Source organism: Penaeus monodon, chromosome 38 (genome assembly GCF_015228065.2).
Source record: "Penaeus monodon isolate SGIC_2016 chromosome 38, NSTDA_Pmon_1, whole genome shotgun sequence".
Taxonomy (NCBI): Eukaryota; Metazoa; Arthropoda; class Malacostraca; order Decapoda; family Penaeidae; genus Penaeus; species Penaeus monodon.
In genome coordinates, this window is record NC_051423.1 from 25020042 (window position 1) to 25027463 (window position 7422).

Here is a 7422-nt window from a genome sequence, read left to right on the forward strand (position 1 = left end):
TTGCCCAAGGGAACAACGCGCCGGCCGGTGACTCAAACCCTCGAACTCAAATTGCCGTCGTGCCAGTCTTGAATCCAATGCTCTAACCATTCGGACACCGCGGCCATATATATATACACATAAATATATATATATATATATATATATATATATATATCATATATTTATATATATTATATATTCTTCTCAAGTGCCGTGTCCCACAAGGACGTTGGCGATCATGGATTTCCACCTCTTTCTGTCTTTTGTCATTAGAAAAAGTGTACATGTCCATGATTTTCTTGGCAATTTAGAGCGGTGGTTTGCCGTTGCCTTCCGCCCGGTATTTTATTGAGACACCATATCTAGAAGGACTGCCTTCCAAGGCTGTTGAGCTCCTTCTACCCTTGTGGGTGACCGTTCACTCTCGAGGAGTTTCCGCTCTAAGGGTCCCTCCCACACCCATAACTAGCTATTCCCCGCCAGGCGTTACTCTGGTATTTCCAAACTGGCTACCGGGTGATTTTTTATATATATTTATATAATATATATATATATATATATATATATATATATATATATATTATATATATAGATAGATAGATAGATATACATATGATTTTATATAATATATCGTATATATATATCCATATATATACATTTGTATGTAAATATATGTATATAAACGGATGGATGCCTAGAAACAAGTATAGAGATCCTTTTCCCTGTTTATTCCATTTTCATTCGATGTTTTTCACTAATCTTTCTCCTGAACTTGCAGTAAGGAACGCCCAATACGACATCGATGACGAGGATTTTGTAGCCCGAAGCCGAGGGTCGAGAAGGGGGGAAGGGCACCGAAGAGGCTCTTCACCCCCTTTATCACTCGACTACCAAAACTGCTTTCGTAATGTAGGTTCTTGGTTTTATATATATTTTTTTATTTCGTAATATTAGTGTCCATACAGGTGATTTTTTTTTTTTTTTTTAAATATTTTTGCGTAATTACTTTTTTGTGTGTCCAAAATAATTCAGATTTTTTTTTTTCTTTTTTTTTTCAGAACCTTAATCCTGAATTCAGAGGTCGAGGTTCAGGTATAGATCGAAATCCGGGCCGAGGTGCAGCTCAAGACCGTGGCCGAGGTCGAGGTCAAAGTCAAGGTCGAGGCCAAAGTCGAGGTCGAGGCCAAAGTCGAGGTCGAGGTCAAAGTCGAGGTCGAGGTCAAAGTCGAGGTAGAAATTGGAATCATGATGGTAATTACCAGCCTCAGCGATATAGGAGACAGCCAGACCCTCCCTGTCAGCTCGAGGAAGAAGCCTGGAGCAAGAATGCACCCGTTAAGTTAAGCCCCAAGAGTCTTGTGGATACGCTAATCAAGTCTCGTGATTTAACTGCAAGCCTGCTAGAGCTCATGGAGCAATGGTGTCTCTCGCCTTCAGCAGTAAGAGAAACTGTGACCCAGTATCCGGAGGTGTTTTACCTAAATGGTGAAAAGGTAGAACTGCGACCAGAAATTACAGTGTGCTCTCACCACTCAGGCCCTGAGGGATGCCAGGACCGCAGGGGTTGTAGATGCATACACATTTGTCAGCAATACACCAGAAATTCGTGCAAGGATCCTTACTGTGTCCTTGGCCATAAGTGGCGTACCGATCACAATATTGCTGCCCTTCGTTCATATTTCATAGAGCATATCCCTGTACCAATTTTACAAAAGATTTTGGTTCAGCCACTACATACAATGGCTCCTGTTGGTAAAATAACTATTTGTCTTGAATACAACACTAAAGGTTGCATCCAAGATGACTGTACTTCACTTCATATATGTCAAAGTTTTGTTGTAAGTCGAACTAGATGTCAGCAAAAAAAATGTCAATTAAATCATGACATACTGACTCCTCAGTGCTGTAAAGTTCTCTCTGCACATGGCTTCTCAACCAATGAAACCCCATGTGATATTGTTGTAGCAATATTAGCTGCAAATTCTGAAATTCTTCAACAGGATATGAAAGAAAATACTGTTGGTTCACCTGAAACCAAATCACTGACTAAAAGTGTATCTGAAAACGCCGAAAAACGGAAGGATGAATCTGAAATTCCCGAGAGGAAAGAGGGTTATATTTCCAAAGATTCTGAGAGTGCTTCCTCAGATGATGAAAATGGTGTTCAGTCACAAAAAAATGAGAATGAAACTAAGTCTGCAAGTAGTCAGAAATCTGGAAAAGCCCTAGATATGAATGAAGATAGTGTTCGCAGTGAAACAACCAAAATAACTGACAGTGATACAACAGAATTAAAGCATTCTCATACTTCAACCACATCTCTACCTAAAAGTACTCCAGTATCAATAAAGACGTATTGGGCACAGGATGTTCAAGGAAATGTGGCTGTCCCTGAGATTTGCTATTACTCTGTTGAAGGAATGTGTAGGGATGAAGGCTCAGGCTGCAAGAGACTTCATTCAAGTGAGCATTTCCACTGGCAAGTGATGAAACAGAACGAGAATTGGTATAATTTACCCGAACAGCAGGTGATCACTTTGGAACACACCTATTGCAATCCCGATGAGGACTGTGTCGATTTACCTCGGTTAGATCCTACTCATCTGAAGGCTTCAGCTAGAGGTCTTCTTATATTGATGGGACGTGATACCTGGTCAGCCAATTTCAGTTCAATGACTCTGACTAATTCGTCTAAAAGTCAGATACTGAAAATACGCAGATTATGTACACAGTATATTGATGGACAAGAGATTAAGCCATCGAATTTCCTTTGGTACTTTTTGGATATACAGAAAAACTGGGTTCAATATGGACTTTCTGATACAACAGGGAAGACAAAGTTGATTGTAGATGCAACATCTAAAGACATTGAAAAACAGTACCGCCAAAATCCAGCATCTACGTATTCATTCAAGAGTAGTGCTTTCCAATATGTTTTAGATTTCAAAAGGCATGACTCAGACTAACCAGAAAACAAATGTAGTAAGGCAGTGAGACGACGTCCTGAGCCACATCAAAAAAAAACAAGATGAAGACTCTGAAGAAGAGAAGCCCAAAGACCTCCTTCGTCTTGGGAGAAAATGCAGCCTGAAAGAAACGGGTCCGTACAGAAACTTTGGCCCCATCCTCGAGTGTTATACCAAGCAGTCACTGCCCTTTTGAATGGCCGTATTTCTACTTCCAACATTATCAAGATTGAAAGGGTACAGAATCCATACTTATGGCGTGCATTTGTAAACAAAATTACTGAAATGTCATCCGTGCTAGGTGACAAAACAAAAGTAGATATCCGACAATTATTCCACGGTACAAATCATAATGTGGTTTCTAGTATCTGTGCCGAGAACTTTGACTGGCGTCTTCATGGTTCAACACTGGCCAATTATATGGTCGGGGACCTATTTCTCAACTGATGCTGCATACTCTTATTCATATTGTGGCCCGATGGTTCAGGAATGAAATACATTTTTGTTGCACAAGTTGCAGTGGGTGCTATTACCGTCGGCATATCATCGATGGTGAGACCTCCTCTCAATCCTGCAACTGGCATGCTTTATGACTCGACTGTGAACCGGGAGAGCAATCCAGGCATCATTGTAAAATATGATAAACAGGAATATTACCCGAGTATATTTAACTTTGGAATAATGTTCTTTGATCATGGTATTTGCAACATAAATGAAAACTTTCTAGAAGTGTAGTGTCTTATGGTGTATTTTCATATTCCCTTTCCTCTAGAGATCCTCGCAATATTAAATAGCAGATATATTTACCATAAATAATGCAAAAATTTAATTAGTTTATTAGTTAAAAACTGAGATAATGCTTTGATTCCTGATTGTAATTAAAGGAGCAATGGCCTGTTTTTTTTTTTACCAATAATGTCCAGATTCTTTATTTGATATAATTAATTTCTTACATAGAAATTACATTGCAGTATTTGTTTAAATACTTTGTATTTTACTTTAGATCGGGAAATTGATGTTATTTTACCATTCATATTGGATCATAATATATTTCTGATATTGATAACCCTAAAAAAAAAAAAAAAAAAATATAGGCGGTTAATATCATTTCAAAATAAATATATAATCTTCAGGAGTTATGATAGCTGTTAGTAGGGAATATTATTATTTGTAAATATTTGATTGCAATTCATGTTATGGCTGTATTTGGATTATATACTTGTAACCTAATGATGGTAGTTAATCACTGATCTTTTTGGTTTATTTCTTTTCTAGAACACTTTTTAAATCGCAATTTGTGCAGGTTTTTCTTAAATTTTACTCTTTACAAGAATTTGTATCCCACTGTGATTTGATATTATTACAATGCCAAATGCAGTATATTAATAAACACGCAAAGGTTCTGGGCCCTTTTAAAATTCTATTTACCTAAAGCAGTTTGTAGTATGCGATAATTAGCTATTTTTTAATCTGTTATAGAATGTGTTTGAGATGATATAAATATACAAAGGATTTTGTATACACTATACATTTTATGGAGGTTTCAATTCGCTTGGCTGGTTGGGGAATTAATAATGACTGGGTTACTGATTTCGGTGAAAATATGGTTAGATAGTTTGGGGACAATTAGCGTAAAAACATTAAGATTTAAGCGAGACGGAAAAACTTAACCTTTTTTCTTACATACTCTTGAACCCGGTTTCCCAGCTTCTCTGGGTATTAATTTTCTATGACTGGAAGGGTTTGTCGAAAATGGAGCCCCTAAAAAAGGGCCAACTTTGACATTCATGTCAAACAAATGGGTGAGAATAATTAACTACTAACTACAGAATTTTTATTTACTTATTATAATGAACACATCATCATCTCATCATCATCATCATCATCTCATCATCATCATCATCATCAATCATCATCATCATCATCAAACCCTCATCATCATCATCTCATCATCATCACATTATTTGTGTGTGTGTGTGTGTGGGTGTGTGTGTGTGTGTGTGTGGGGTGGGGTGTGTGTGTGTGTGTGGGTGTGTGTGTGTGTGTGTGTGTGTGTGTGTGTGTGTGTGTGTTTATGTTGTGTATGTGTGTGTGTGTGAATACACATTATATATATATATATTTTATATATATATATATATATATATATATAGATATATATATATATACACACACATATATACACAAAACACACAAAACACCCCACACACACACACACACACACACACCCACACACACACACACACACACACACACACACACACACACACAAGTATATGATATATAAATATACATATAGATATAATTATTAATATAAACGTACACGCACACGCACACGCACGCACACGCACACACGCACGCACACGCACACACGCACGCACACGCACGCACGCACGCACGCACGCACGCACGCACGCACGCACGCACGCACACACACACACACACACACACACACACACACACACACACACACACACACACACACACACACACACACACACACACGATGTAAATAAAATCGATGTGAAAGAGGCGTTCTATGCCAAAATCGCATCTGTGGCAGACGATTGCCCCTGGCGAGACATTAGCATTGTTCTGGGCGACTTCAATGCGGTATCCGGCTGTGACCGAGCTGGCTACGAGATGTCTGTCGGCCCCATGGCTCGGGAGTTTATCCAGCAGCGAGAATAGCCTCCTTCTCCGGGACTTTGCTAGGTCCCAGAAAATGAGGATCTCTGGCTCCTGGTACCAGCGCTCCAACCCGCATCGCTGGACTTGGTACAGCGATACGGGTAATGTGGCCAAGGAGATCGACCACATTCTTGTCAGCACGCGATGGAGGATCCTCCAGAACTGCAGGGTTTACCGGAGTGCCGAGTTCTGTGGCACCGACCATAGGCTGCTTGTGGCTACCCTGCGGGTCCACTTCAAAACTCCCCGTCCCTCCAGTGGCCACCCTAAGGTGTTTCACTTGGACAGACTAAGGGAGGAGGAGTGTGCCCGTGGGTTCGCCACGGCAGTCTCTGACCGATTCGCAGAAACCAGCAACCTGACGGACCCAGTTGCTCTGTGGGAGTCCTTCAAGTGCGTAACACTCGAAGCAGCTCAGGAGTCCATTGGCGTACGCCCAAGGACAAGGCAGGATACCATCTCCCTGGAGACATTAGAGGCCACTGAAGCGTGTCGCAAGGCTTGGCTGAATGGGAATCAAGTCTTGCGTCGTTCCATGGTGCGTAGGGCTCGGACACTGCTGAGAAGGGACAAGGAACAGTCCATCAGGAATCTTGCTGAGGAGGTCGAAGGCCATTTCTTGGTAAATGACCTTCGCCCTGCCTACCAAGCCCTGAGAAAACTGAACCTTAGGCCTCCTCACAGATGACTGCAGTCTGATTAGCGGATGAACGGATCATCTCAGATCATGTTGGGGTTCGTGAACGTTGGGCTGAGTACTTTGAACAGTTGTACCAGGTGGACTCTCCAACAGTTAGCTTGGATGCAAGCGATGTCTCAGTGCCTGTGCCGAACCCACCCATCAGCGAGGAACCTCCTACCCTAACAGAGGTTAGGCTGGCGATTTCCAAGCTGAAGAGTGGGAAAGCTGCAGGCATATGTGATATCCTTGCTGAACTGCTAAAGGCTGGGGTGAACCTATGGCTCGGGGCCTGCATACAGTCCTGACTGCCATTTGGCAGTCTGGTACCATTCCCCCTGACCTGCTGAGGGGCGTGGTCATCCCTCTCTGGAAGGGGAAAGGGGATCGATGGGACTGTAGCAACTACCGTGGCATTACACTGCTCAGCATACCAGGCAAGGTTCTCGCCCACATTCTTCTGAAACGGATCCGCAACCACCTACTGAGGCACCAGAGACTGGCAAGTCCACAATAGACCGTATACTAGCGCTTCGAGTAATTGTGGAACGCCGTCGTGAGTTTGGTCGTGGGTTGCTTGCAGCCTACATCGACCTCAAGAAGACGTTTGACTCGGTGCATCGGGAATCGCTATGGGAGATCCTGAGGCTCAGGGGAATTCCGACACAGATTATTGGCCTGATAGCAAGCCTCTATACTGGTACTGAAGGTGCTGTAAAGTGTGGTAGGGGTATGTCGAACTTCTTCCCTGTTAATTCAGGGGTGAGGCAAGGCTGTGTCCTTGCACCTACACTTTTCAACACTTGTATGGACTGGATAATGGGCAGAGCTACTAGCCAAAGTCAGTGCAGAGCAACTCTAGGCAATATTAAGGTCTCGGACCTTGACTTTGCCGACGATGTTGCCATCCTATCTGAGTCCTTGGAGTCACTTGTGGCGGCTCTTGATGCATTAGCAATGAGGCGAAGCCCCTAGGCCTAGAGGTCTCCTGGACCAAGACCAAGATTCAGGACTTTGGGGGCCTGTTAGGGGAACCCGTTCAGTCGATCCATGCTTGCGGCGAGGACGTTGAAGTCACAGAAAGTTTTACATACCTTGGTAGCA

General features: G+C 42.2%; 1 pseudogene; it reads left to right on the plus strand.

Annotated features, from left to right (window-relative positions):
• Positions 1-676: 676 nt before the first annotated feature.
• On the plus strand, positions 677-3683 carry LOC119596763 (annotated as a pseudogene).
• The last annotated feature ends 3739 nt before the right edge of the window (positions 3684-7422 follow it).